This window comes from Medicago sativa, chromosome 6 (genome assembly GCF_051527215.1).
Source record: "Medicago sativa cultivar Bolivia chromosome 6, Bolivia_mono, whole genome shotgun sequence".
Lineage (NCBI taxonomy): Eukaryota > Viridiplantae > Streptophyta > Magnoliopsida > Fabales > Fabaceae > Medicago > Medicago sativa.
Genome location: NC_140754.1, coordinates 74,070,001 through 74,084,805, shown reverse-complemented (window position 1 = coordinate 74,084,805; position 14,805 = coordinate 74,070,001). Strand labels below are relative to the sequence as shown.

General features: G+C 32.4%; 2 long non-coding RNA genes across 3 annotated transcripts; both read right to left on the bottom strand.

Moving 5' to 3' along the window:
• Positions 1–447: 447 nt before the first annotated feature.
• LOC146916787 (uncharacterized) lies at positions 448–5,097 on the bottom strand. Its single transcript, XR_015015276.1, has 5 exons — positions 2,820–5,097; positions 2,641–2,717; positions 2,253–2,336; positions 1,962–2,132; positions 448–647 (listed from the first exon to the last, which is right to left on the bottom strand). It is a non-coding gene; the product is annotated as an uncharacterized LOC146916787 (long non-coding RNA).
• Positions 5,098–6,734: 1,637 nt separating this feature from the next.
• LOC146916786 (uncharacterized) lies at positions 6,735–9,424 on the bottom strand. Of its 2 annotated transcripts, none has more exons than XR_015015277.1 (5): positions 9,104–9,424; positions 8,928–9,001; positions 8,540–8,623; positions 8,249–8,434; positions 6,735–6,934 (listed from the first exon to the last, which is right to left on the bottom strand). It is a non-coding gene; the product is annotated as an uncharacterized LOC146916786 (long non-coding RNA). The 2 variants fall into 2 exon arrangements; XR_015015278.1 differs by having other exon boundaries at positions 8,249–8,419.
• Positions 9,425–14,805: the final 5,381 nt, after the last annotated feature.

Below are 14,805 nucleotides of genomic sequence, written 5' to 3'. Positions count from 1 at the left end.
TAAAAATATGTAGCTTTAATTAATATTCAAATATATCTTTCAGTAACTTTTATTTGAAAGAAGCCTTGTGCGAGATGATGATGCCATTTGATATTATGTTATATGGGTGGTGTTGGTGTGCAAAAGACAGGGATATTGCAACTGCTTTAATTAACGTGGATGTTAGTCGTGAATATGTTCTCAAGTTAGAAACATGAAATTCAAGAACAATGTGCTGATGTCGGTGGAAACATAAAAATATGTAGCTTTAATTAATATTCAAATATATCTTTCAGTAACTTTTATTTGAAAGAAGCCTTGTGCGAGATGAATAGCTCTTGGTGATTATTATATTCTATTTTGGCTTGTTCAAAAAAAAAAAAAAAACTTTTATTTGAAAGAATATATTTGCGTAACTTTATGAGCAATTGTAACACCCATACTAGAAAATACCTAGGATATCTAGTATGCTCGTTAAACTTGGCATTGGATACATTAAAATTACAATAATAAAATTTCTTCTGAACATATCATAAAACTACTTGTCTATACATTTAAAATAGTACCACTGACGTGTACAACATACATGCAATGACAAGTAAATATAATTGTCCAGCTTCTTCTTCTACTTCATCACGAACTGCCCTGCTTGCGATCCACCTGTGTCTCTGAAATAAAATAAAAGGGATTGGGGTGAGACGGGATGTCTCAGTGAGTTCCACCTATCCTAGGCTGTAGGCAATCTCAGGGAACCTAGGATCGCCATTTGTCTCTAAACTCAACCATTTTGGGTTTATGCAATTTATCATGCATAACTGAGCGATCGGGGGATAATTAGGATCGCTGTCTAAAAGACTGATATAATCCTGATACTAATACTCAACTCATAATCATAATTATAATCATAATGTCGGTCATATTATGTTAGAAATGTTAGCGTTGAACAAACAATATTATCTGAGTTGATTTTACGGAATAAACCCAGGTGGAGTAACCCCGAAATTTATTCCACTCTGACCGGTAATAATTCCAACTGGCGGGAACCCAACTGACGGGGATACCGGACTCCTCTGATTATTGTGGGGTCATCCTCACGGATAGTGCCCGTTCCAACTGGCGGGAACCTTTCGTATCCAACTGGCGGGATAGCGAAAGCCACAGCTTAAACATGTTTTAATATTATAACTTGAACTGATTTCTGATAACTGAGTTAATCCTCAAGTCCACTACTAACGGGGAGCTAGAGAGGAATAACTTATCTTAATTGATTTCCTTGTAGTAATAACATTCTGAGTCTAATAATATAGACATAGTAATTTCGTCTTTATTCTAAAATTATCTCTTATACTAACCTATTCAGGTTCTAGGCATATCGTTATCATATGCCATTCATAAAATGTTATGAGATTTTCCCCATATCCTGATAATTCAAATTCGACTAATTAAGCCGAACTTTCACACTTAGGATTCTTTTCTATCCAATGATTGGAAATCTATCCATGAATAATTTGTTTCAATGGCTAATTTACTCTAAACATTCTTTCACACAAATAAATATACACTATGGTAGTATATGATTAGAGGATATTCATAATACAATTTCGGCTACATATTCGATAAAAATGAGAATTTAGAGTCTTAGCCAAACCAAACCATCATATCACTTTAAAAGTATAATTTATATTAGCTAAGAGTCGAAATAAAGTAATAAAATCCAACAATTCTCACTTTCCGGAATGTTAGCCGAAATTGCATATTTATTCATACTCACGTAAAACTTATCATAATAATTTTCCTCTAACTCCTACATTACCATAATCATATTTATCAACATAAAAACTATTTTAGAGTACACTAGCAAGGGTGTGAACCTTAATCATAATGTCACTAAATTATGTTCTAATGTACCAAATCATGTTCTATTATTCTAAAGTCATAATTTTAACTACCCAAAGGGAAGTTTCTAACTAAAAGGAACTCACCTTATCTTATTCCAAACTCTGGAACAATTATAAGCATCAATTGAGCATCTTCGCCACTGCCTCTATTCGGTCATCCGAATAGCAGTCCAAAACTGCAACCGCTTAATTCATCACCAACTTGAATCTCGGTTCAGCACAAAATCCTACTTCTGCCATCAACTTCAAAATTATCTACAGATTTCAATACTGGACCAAAATCAGTGAAACGGTTGCCAAAACGTCCGAAATTTCGTTAGCTAACCATAGCAACAACAACCACTTGATTCGGAGTTACAGGGAGAGAGTTCTTACCATTTTAGTGGAGTCCTGTTCCAAACCCGTAATAGTTTTTCCAGCATAAATTCACAACTTCAAACGCATTTTCTGAGTTCGTTCCTAATCCGAAACATACAAAATTTATATCCAAACTGAAGGGAATTAAGCGTAAAATCCAAAAATCCAAAAGTTACTCAATTATGGATTACACAACAGCATATATGAGCCAATGAAGATCATGCGAATATTCGTCTCAAAATCATGGATTTCAATTATAACTACTTATAGCAACAAACACAACTCAAAATACATCAATAACAACTTATCAAGGTTGTTAAATCACTTTTCCATAATAATTTTCTTAAGTTCCATGCTTCTACTTTCAATCCATTTCTCCAAAAATTCAACTTACTAGTAAACTCACCATGAATGTCATTCATAAGCTCCTTATGCATCAAAAAACTCACCACCACCACCACCACCACAACATATATTGCATTCCTAGACATTGAATTAAACAATTTTAACAAAGGTAGCATTAGAGGTGAGGTGGATAGATTGATTTTCATGGAAAAGGAAGAGAAGAAAGAGCTTGACACTTACTTAATGTTCATTCCATCATGGGTACTCCAAAAGCTAGCTTATTTGATGATTTCCATGAGATTGGGGCCAAAATGAAGATTATGAATGGTAATGGGAGAAGGGGCTGTTTTTGCTTCAAGGAGAGGGAAGGATGAATTTTGCTTGCTAAACACTTGTAATAGCACCACAAGGAACCTATTTGTTGCTTAATTTTGATGATTTCATGAAGAAATGAAAAATTTGTGATAGAGAGGGTTGAAGAAGATGATGGCCGATGGGTTTTAGAGAGAGAAGGGGAAGAAATTATGGAAATGTTTTAGAGAGAGAAATGGATGGAATTGTGTGGAAAATTTTAAAATTTTCCTATTAAACAATCTCTTGGTTGGCAAATACCCATTTTGCCCTTGCTTAAAATCTCATAGATAATTTGAAAAATAGCTGACACAGATAAATGACAAATGACAGTGTTGTTAAGCGAGATATTACACTCTACCCCCCTTAAGAAAATTTCGTCCTCGAAATTTAGATTTTACCTGATAATAAGTACAAATAATTCCTCGATACTTTCGATCTTAGACTTCCACATACGTCTGTTACCAACTGATTCTCTTTATTCAACTAAATTATCGGTTTCCCTTGTTACATAAAGTCTTCCGACTACCTAGCCATAGATACAACTGACTTGAATTAATATGTTAAACAGATTCCTTGACATGTTTTCCAATCTCATATGTCGAAAAGATTCGATAATAACCTTCTTATCTGTGATTTGTGAAATACATTATACACATTCCGAACATAGTGGATTGTAAAGCTAACCTATGCATCTGATATCTTTCGAGTAAATTCCTTGTTCCACATACTCTTTATAAATTGTCTTAGGTTACTCCTACTTGTTTACCTTTACTGAATTCTTGAAAAATCTCATACGTTTACTAAAGTAACACTTCTATCGACTTCGTCAACTTTTATCTTGTCTTGGACGGATATGACCTTTAAGTGATCTTTCATGCTATGTCTGGTCCCAATAAAATTTTATTTCTGTACTATGCCCCAAATAACGAGGTCTTATAATGATAATCATATCATACTCTGTATAAGATCGTCCCTACTTTGAGCAATATCTGACATCATGTTTATTTCATCGAAAGTAAGAATTGTTCCAACTTTCTCCGTTAATCAATACATAAATAGGTAAATGTTACTTCTGATGTCTGTTATGTTTTATATGAATAAACTCAACATTGTGCTACCTCTAACATCTGTTGGAAGTACTAAATGACGAGTATAATCCATAAATCAGATTTAAATACATAGTGTACTAACTGGCAAGTACATTAAATATATAAATCTTATATGAGAATGGTGCACTGACTGGCGAGTACACAATACACGAGGTAGTACAACTGATAGCTTAACACATAACATATATTTGTAGTCATTCAACTTTGCTTCTTCTATACCAGAATTTAAATCAATCACGATACACCTTGATCATATTAGGATGAGTAAAAAGTATCATCATAGATCTTCTCTTGAACTTATATGTTCAAAATATACATTTCATTCTTGAACAATATTGTTATAGCTGTTACTCTAGGGAATGTCTTATCATCTTTTTCTTAATTCCATACTCATAACCTGAACATGCATAGTCCCATACCGTAGCTCACATAATTTTTCTAACTTGTGTGATATCAATCTTTTCTTTATCTCAAAAAATATGGAGTTTAGATTCCTGAACTTCACGACTAAAATTGCATTCAAGCATTTGCATTCATATTCTAAATAGTATATGTTCCCTCAGATACATGTTAATATACCTGATATTCCATGATAGTATTTCAAACCAAAATAAAAATAAAATCTTCAAGATACAACATTTATATCTTTGCCTCATACATGACTCCTTTTAACTAATCTGATACTTCTAAGTCATTCTTCGAAATCATGGCGTCGATTAACCGGGTTACATACTATAGGTGATTCCAATTTCTTATATTTAATAAGGTAGGAACACCTTCATCCTACTCTTACTACTTGAACTTTTTATATCTTTGAATCATGCGGTTTGGAAAATTGTTTAATTCGTCTCTTAAGATTTCCCATGAATATCTCATTCAAAGTCTTAAACTTTTGCACATTATGTTACTTCTTGCTGATTAATATCTCGCTGCGCTACTCTGATTTATTAGTTCACTTTGCTTAGGCGTACTACTCCAACCATACTGTAAATTTCTCCATCTCATTACTACATGTTATGAACATGGGGCTAACTTTACACTTCTTGCTATTTCGAGCACCGACTTATAATCACTGACGAGTCATTTTCAAATACTGCAATTTTTTTTCTTTAAACATGCACTACATACTTGTTTTCTCAAAGTGTTCCTTGAATGATTCTCACATTCACATTATTTATGAACTAAAATATACTTGAATATTCGAGGCTTATTTCCATTTAGTTTGTTCTTGTCTGTATTGACAGTTACATTACACTTACGATCTCCTCTGTAATAACTTTGACTCTCAAAATTCGATCTAGTTAACAAAATCATTCTTTTGGTTTTCAAGACATTTGCATCAGAAAAATCATCAGATAAAAATGTTTAATTGCTCAATATTTTACTTCATTCTTAACTCTTTTACACTAGCGACAATTTTTCCTGTAGCAGAACCTTAAAATAATTTTCAAATTCAAAAATCTTGATTTAATCTTTAACACATCAACCTATTGTATTCATGCGTTAATACATTCTTGTCCTCGACATTCCGTTGAAAGAGCTTGACATCATTCGTCCATTAGTTCACCGAACTTCCGCAACTTATTATTATTAAATCTTTATTTTCCGTTCCGATCGAAAATTTACATCTTGTCTCTGACCATTACTGGGATCTCTTTCCACTTACTGTTATACTTGTATTTCTTAGTTCGAAGAACAACTTAATATCATGATAAATGCAAGAGGTCTTATTCAATTTCCTTAGCGTACAATCCTTATTAGTTTAACTTTTCTGCAATTCCTTGCTAAAAAATGCATCCAATTCGTGTTCTAATCCGTAAGGATCTTTCCACTACTATTTATTCATCCTTCTTGACTCTTATGCTGCATAGCATCTTCACTTTCTAATTCATAAATCTAGCACTTTAGATTCGGGAGGTTTGACTAACCCGACATAGTTTATCTAACTTACGTCGTCCATTCATTGCTCACATCGGGGTTTCCTTGTCTGCTCCAAAATAATTTACTTATTCCTTAATTAGTTCACTTAACAGTTCAAGCATCAAAATCCAGCTCGTTTCGGCATTCAAGTCTTTCACTTATTACATACTCTACACCCACCGAGAGTTTATGAATTCCATTGTTCATCAGATAATTTTCTCATATCAAGTTCATCTTCTGATCCCGCAGTTCTAGTTACGCCTTTAGAAATACTCATTTCTTCTATACCTTACTTATGCCTTTTATATTGCGGCTCCTGTCAAAGTTGCAATTATCCCTTAGTCACCCTGAATATCTTACTTCTACGGTATCCACATAAAAAGTGTCGTTCAACAATACATAGTACTCCGTCTTAATCTTAACATTTCCCTTATGTGCTTGAAGAATCTTCAGCTTCACAGTTTATTAGCCACCATCTGGCGTCGAATACTTCCTTAGCAAAATTCCCTATAAACCTGACACCCTGACTTTCCTTCTTCTTATGCTTCATTCCTCCTAGGTCCTATTCAGCTCTCAGACATTCGTTCTAACTGTCATATACTAGATTGAGTTGATCAGGCTCAGGTAGATATGACATTTAGAATAAACATCCGGAACCCAATGGTCCCACTGCATTTTATTGAATTCTAATGACCCAAGACACGATCTGAATCGACCTGCTCTGATACCAAATTGTAACACCCATACTAGAAAATACCTAGGATATCTAGTATGCTCGTTAAACTTGGCATTGGATACATTAAAATTACAATAATAAAATTTCTTCTGAACATATCATAAAACTACTTGTCTATACATTTAAAATAGTACCACTGACGTGTACAACATACATGCAATGACAAGTAAATATAATTGTCCAGCTTCTTCTTCTACTTCATCACGAACTGCCCTGCTTGCGATCCACCTGTGTCTCTGAAATAAAATAAAAGAGATTGGGGTGAGACGGGATGTCTCAGTGAGTTCCACCTATCCTAGGCTGTAGGCAATCTCAGGGAACCTAGGATCGCCATTTGTCTCTAAACTCAACCATTTTGGGTTTATGCAATTTATCATGCATAACTGAGCGATCGGGGGATAATTAGGATCGCTGTCTAAAAGACTGATATAATCCTGATACTAATACTCAACTCATAATCATAATTATAATCATAATGTCTGTCATATTATGTTAGAAATGTTAGCGTTGAACAAACAATATTATCTGAGTTGATTTTACGGAATAAACCCAGGTGAAGTAACCCCGAAATTTATTCCACTCTGACCGGTAATAATTCCAACTGGCGGGAACCCAACTGACGGGGATACCGGACTCCTCTGATTATTGTGGGGTCATCCTCACGGATAGTGCCCGTTCCAACTGGCGGGAACCTTTCGTATCCAATTGGCGGGATAGCGAAAGCCACAGCTTAAACATGTTTTAATATTATAACTTGAACTGATTTCTGATAACTGAGTTAATCCTCAAGTCCACTACTAACGGGGAGCTAGAGAGGAATAACTTATCTTAATTGATTTCCTTGTAGTAATAACATTCTGAGTCTAATAATATAGACATAGTAATTTCGTCTTTATTCTAAAATTATCTCTTATACTAACCTATTCAGGTTCTAGGCATATCGTTACCATATGCCATTCATAAAATGTTATGAGATTTTCCCCATATCCTGATAATTCAAATTCGACTAATTAAGCCGAACTTTCACACTTAGGATTCTTTTCTATCCAATGATTGGAAATCTATCCATGAATAATTTGTTTCAATGGCTAATTTACTCTAAACATTCTTTCACACAAATAAATATACACTATGGTAGTATATGATTAGAGGATATTCATAATACAATTTCGGCTACATATTCGATAAAAATGAGAATTTAGAGTCTTAGCCAAACCAAACCATCATATCACTTTAAAAGTATAATTTATATTAGCTAAGAGTCGAAATAAAGTAATAAAATCCAACAATTCTCACTTTCCGGAATGTTAGCCGAAATTGCATATTTATTCATACTCACGTAAAACTTATCATAATAATTTTCCTCTAACTCCTACATTACCATAAGCATATTTATCAACATAAAAACTATTTTAGAGTACACTAGCAAGGGTGTGAACCTTAATCATAATGTCACTAAATTATGTTCTAATGTACCAAATCATGTTCTATTATTCTAAAGTCATAATTTTAACTACCCAAAGGGAAGTTTCTAACTAAAAGGAACTCACCTTATCTTATTCCAAACTCTGGAACAATTATAAGCATCAATTGAGCATCTTCGCCACTGCCTCTATTCGGTCATCCGAATCGCAGTCCAAAACTGCAACCGCTTAATTCATCACCAACTTGAATCTCGGTTCAGCACAAAATCCTACTTCTGCCATCAACTTCAAAATTATCTACAGATTTCAATACTGGACCAAAATCAGTGAAACGGTTGCCAAAACGTCCGAAATTTCGTTAGCTAACCATAGCAACAACAACCACTTGATTCGGAGTTACAGGGAGAGAGTTCTTACCATTTTAGTGGAGTCCTGTTCCAAACCCGTAATAGTTTTTCCAGCATAAATTCACAACTTCAAACACATTTTCTGAGTTCGTTCCTAATCCGAAACATACAAAATTTATATCCAAACTGAAGGGAATTAAGCGTAAAATCCAAAAATCCAAAAGTTACTCAATTATGGATTACACAACAGCATATATGAGCCAATGAAGATCATGCGAATATTCGTCTCAAAATCATGAATTTCAATTATAACTACTTATAGCAACAAACACAACTCAAAATACATCAATAACAACTTATCAAGGTTGTTAAATCACTTTTCCATAATAATTTTCTTAAGTTCCATGCTTCTACTTTCAATCCATTTCTCCAAAAATTCAACTTACTAGTAAACTCACCATGAATGTCATTCATAAGCTCCTTATGCATCAAACAACTCACCACCACCACCACCACAACATATATTGCATTCCTAGACATTGAATTAAACAATTTTAACAAAGGTAGCATTAGAGGTGAGGTGGATAGATTGATTTTCATGGAAAAGGAAGAGAAGAAAGAGCTTGACACTTACTTAATGTTCATTCCATCATGGGTACTCCAAAAGCTAGCTTATTTGATGATTTCCATGAGATTGGGGCCAAAATGAAGATTATGAATGGTAATGGGAGAAGGGGCTGTTTTTGCTTCAAGGAGAGGGAAGGATGAATTTTGCTTGCTAAACACTTGTAATAGCACCACAAGGAACCTATTTGTTGCTTAATTTTGATGATTTCATGAAGAAATGAAAAATTTGTGATAGAGAGGGTTGAAGAAGATGATGGCCGATGGGTTTTAGAGAGAGAAGGGGAAGAAATTATGGAAATGTTTTAGAGAGAGAAATGGATGGAATTGTGTGGAAAATTTTAGAATTTTCCTATTAAACAATCTCTTGGTTGGCAAATACCCATTTTGCCCTTGCTTAAAATCTCATAGATAATTTGAAAAATAGCTGACACAGATAAATGACAAATGACAGTGTTGTTAAGCGAGATATTACAGCAATTGACATAGTTAATGATATGTGTGCTTTATAAAATTGACATAAACTAAGAGTTCAACTTCTAAGAGGGAATAGATAAATGCTTGCTTACACTAAGATTAGGAGTTGTTGCTGAAAATAGATTATCAAAAGAAGGGCGCTAAAAATAGTCCCACATCAACCGAAAGAAATGGTATGAAAGTGTTTATATACTCCAAAGTTTTAAAGAGGTAATAGATCAAAGTGTGATGTTGATTTAATGAGTGGTAAAATATAGGTCAACATTGCAACTAAATCTTCTAAATTTTTTATCGAATTTTTTAATTTTCATTTTTTTTACTGCCACTCGTGAAATTCATTTAATAAGTCTTTTATAATTTTTTTTTTTTGATAAGGCAAGAGCAAAATGAAGTCATTTATAATTTAAAAAATAAAAAAACAGAAAAAAAATATAAAAACAATAAGAGGGAATGGATAAATGCTTGCTTACACTAAGATTAGGAGTTGTTGCTGAAAATAGATTATCAAAAGAAGGGAGCTAAGACCTCAACCGAAAGAAATGGTATGAAAGTGTTTATATACTCCAAAGTTTTAAAGAGGTAATAGATCAATTGTGATGTTGATTTAATGAGTGGTAAAATTTAGGTCAACATTGCAACTAAATCTTTTAAATTTTTTACCTGAATTTTTTAATTTTCATTTTTTTTTACTGCCACGCGTGAAATTCATTTAATAAGTCATTTATAATTTAAAAAATAAAAAAACAGAAAAAAATTAAAAACAAACATCTTTTTTATAAATCCAAAATATTATATAAAAAATTCTCGAACTTAATATATTTTGAAATTTTCGAAATAATTATAAATTTTTTAAAAAAAATCCCAATTAAATTAAAATTATAAAAAAAATTAAAAAAACATATATTATCTAATTTTTTTATTTTGAAAATTAAGTTCCAGTATTTATTTATTTTTAAAAAATCTTCATAATTTCGTAAAAAATATATGAATGTTTTTCTAATTTTTTTTAATTACAAATAGATTTTATAAAAATTCTGGAATAAAATTTTCGAAAAAAAAATCTGAATTTTTTCTAAATTTAAATTTTTCAAAAAAATCTGAAATTAAGATTTTGAAAATTAAAATAAAATCGAATTTAATTTCAGATGATATAATTTTCGAAATTTTATTTTCATATTTTAATTGGAATTTAAAAAAAAAATTATATCCAGATTCTTAAAAATTAAAATATATTAGCAGTGAATTGGCCAATAAATTTATCAATGTCCACCTATTTTATTGATACCGAGTCAACTATCGAACCTTGAATATTTTAAGTATTTGCAACATATACTTCTCAAATTAACTTAGTCCACCTATTCTAGAAATAGTGGAAGAAAAAATAGATGAATCTAATTACTTGCTATTAATTTGAACTAGAAACCAAATTTTCTTTTAGCAAACACATTTCGACCTGTCCAGCCTCTAGTGTCTTCATTGCTACAAAAGAAGGTCGCTTTAGTAGAATTTGTTTTCTAAAATTCATTGAAAGAGAAGAAGTATAATTTTCTTTAATCAAATATTGAAATCGATTTCAAGTCTCCTGGAGAAAAATAAATTTTTTATTCAATGTAGTACTACTTGATTAGCTTTTGCAAGCAGGTTTATACATCAATTGACACAAATTAGTCGGCACTACAAAGTATTTGAATAGTAGAACAACGATAGACTTTTGAGATTATAACTTTTTTCGAAACATAGCTGAAACCTAGTAGTCCACTTTTGGTAACACCAGTAAGGAAATTTATCAATTCTATAAGCATCCACAGTCACGTAATTCATTTTCTCACCGGTAGAGTGCATCAATCTTGCAGAATTGGATAACTTCGTATACATAGCTGGAAGTTTGTAGTCCACGTTTGGTGAAACCATTAAGGAAACTCGCCTAGAGTGCATCAAATAAGAATTGGATAACCTCAATTGCTTTTTATAAATCGCTGCAGTTAGCAGAGACCTAACTTTGAGATAGATGAGTCTCGAGCGGAAATACCACTGCCTTTGTGATAGAGATTAAAAAAAAATACAAAGAAAAGTGTGATGGCCAATACAAAACCTTCATATTTGAAACATAGGCATAAAACCATTGTCTTCTGTACAGATGGTTGTGTGGATGGATCCTTCTGCTTCTGCTTGTTCAATTGATCTAGAAAAAGCTAATAACAACTTTATACTCTATCTTCCTCCCTCAATTTGAGCACATCTTCATCCTGAACCTGAAGTGCTCTTTACGTACCTCTCTTCATCAATTAATTCAGCCACCAAAACGTCCAACATAACCATTTTTAATTGACGAGTAGCAACACATCAAAGCCAGATATAAACAAATGGTTGATACAAGAAAGTCATTATCTCAATCATTACAAAAAAGTAATAGTAGCATGAGGCTCAAAGAGCTTTGGCGGTATATAGAGGAAGATTCGACAGTGTAGTCAGCCCAATCCGTCATTGACATTGACAACACTGACGAAGCTACACTAGGATTAAAAAATCAATTTGTATAGTCATATATGTTTTGAAGGCTGCATTACCTTTGAGAGAAGAGTGTGAATCGGTGGAAAGTTTGGAAGAGAAGAGATCGTCGGGGAGATTCATTTTTGGATAGATGCTTTCTTGTTGTATGAAATATGAATTGTAAATGAAAAACAAAAATAACCCCACATCAAACGAAAGGTGTAGTATGACATTATTTATAATTTTCGAAGAGTAAAAAATTTAAATTTAATAGGTTGGGATTGAAATAACTCAACATAACATTTACATGTTCAGTGTTTAGTCAGTTCTTTCGCAATCTTTTATCTTAACAGTTAAAATATTAATTAGATTTTGAATAATTTTGTAGTCATATTTTATTTTTGATGATGCAATTTTACAATTATGTTTAAAACATTCTAAAATCTCTTCCTAAGAAATTTAGATTCTTTGAACCTGTGATTAATTAAATGTAAAGTTTTTTAAGCACTAAAAGGTCAAAGCTTCCATTTTTGGTAAAAGTTTTTAAAATTATCCATTTTTGGTAAAAGCTTTTTAAAATTATTCCTACAAACTCTTACAATATTATGGAGCACTAAAATTACTATTAAAATTTAATAAAGACTAAACTTAAAAGTCCATGCTTTTAAAGGGACTAAAACATATTTAATCTTACGTTTAACTATATGGTAAAGTATAATAAGTGTGTAATAGACTTAAGGTGCTAACCCCATGATAAGATGTTAACCTTATAACGTCATAGATTTTTATCAAGTGTAATAAAAATTCTTCAAAGTAATAAAATATGCCAAATAGAGAACAAAGGCATAAAAACATTGTCTTCAATACAAATGGTTGTGAGGATGGTTCCTTTTGTTTGTGTGTTGATATACTGATCTGGAAATAGCGAATAGTAACTTTCTGCTCTATAAAAGCATTTATCACTATAAACACTTATTTTTATGCATTTGATTTTCCAGAAACTATATTGCACTGTGCTTGAGGGATTGGGAAAAAATGGAATAATATTTATCATGATCAAAGGTGAAAAATATAAGACAACTAACACAATTAAACAATTAACTTGGAATTTTCAAAATCATTATCTTCGTTGACCTGTGTTTCTGGAAGATGGTATTGATGAAGAGTTATGTTATCTAATGAAAAATTATATCAATTATTTTGATGATTGATCAAGGAAGAATGCTTAAAATCTTCTCTTCAGATTGTAATGCTCATATGTAGTAACTTAACCGGATAACCAGTTAGTCTATCTTAGATCAACAAGTTATTGCTTTTGTAGTAACTTAAAGCAATTACACTTTTTATAAAATTGACATAAACTTAAGAGTTCAACTTCTAAGATCATCGGATAATGTTTTCTTACAAAATGATTATGAGCTTCTGCAGAATTATTCATTTATGTTTCTTCTTCTAAATCTTAAAGAATCAAAAAAGGGGCACAAAAATTAGTCTCACATTTACAGAATAAGTACTATGATAGGGTTTAAAATCTTCAAAAAACCATTGTTGTCAAGATTGCGATCGATTTTTGTGATTTTGCTCACCCTCTTCAATCCGAATCGATAGCAGAATCGAAAAACATTCAAAATCGTGGTAAGATCGCTGCAAAACCGTAGGTTTTTACACGATTTTGAAGGACAATGGGCATTTTTTTTATTACACATCGATTGTGAAGGATTAATATGGACATTTTTTAATAATAAAGGTCAATTTTAAGCTCGGTTTCAATCTTTTCCATTTTTTTACCGTCATATGTCATCGTATTCGTCAAGCTCTTATTTGGTTCAGTAAAAAAGAGACATAGAAGGTGAAGATGGAAGTGATGCAAGTTGTGGTAGTGGTGATGACGATGACGACGACGACGACGACGACGATGATGATGATGATGATGGAGGTGGAAATGATGAGATTGACGAAGAGGTAGGTGTTGATATGAAGAGGGATGATTCATATAATAAGTGTGTGTCTGATTTGATGTAGCATCTAGGCTTTAATTTTAAGCAAGGTAGGTATCTTAGGTATCTTAGGTGCATGTTGGCAATGTCAAGCAAGGTAGGTATCTTAGGTGCTCATATTGAATTTCTTATTTTGCATAAATCGACAAATCCATGACAAAAAAATATTTCCTTGCCATCCATGCAATTCAATATAAATGCTTGTTGAATTATTCTTCTAATTAATCTCAAAAATCCAAGAAAAGGGGTACATAAAAAAGCCCTGACTTCTGTTAATGTATATAAAATTCAAAGCAGCTCTCACTTTAACACCTAACCTTGAAGTGGTGTGAATGGGATTCAAGATTGTAGCTGAACAAGTACATGGAATATAGGAAGTTTGCTCAGCTATCATCTCAAATTGATGCACGCTTATGAAGCTGGAATAAGATTATACTGAATTCATGATTTTGAAGATCAAAGGCCTCACTTCTGTTGACCCCGAATTGATACGTCGTTCTACCGAGGCTTGTCGGAGTGGTAGCTTCAGCAAAGTTGTGTAGGATTTAAGTGTGTTTGATGTCATTCTTGAGGGAATTTTCGTGGTTGGGAATATTTTGAAGGCTATAAGAATTCATTGAATCATGAGTCACAATAATCATAATGATAATAGAGAAGCCGGTCAACAAAGGTGATAGTAATAGTAGTAGTCAATTGACACTACAAAGTATTTGAATGGTTGAACAAAGATAGAACCTGTTATTACTTT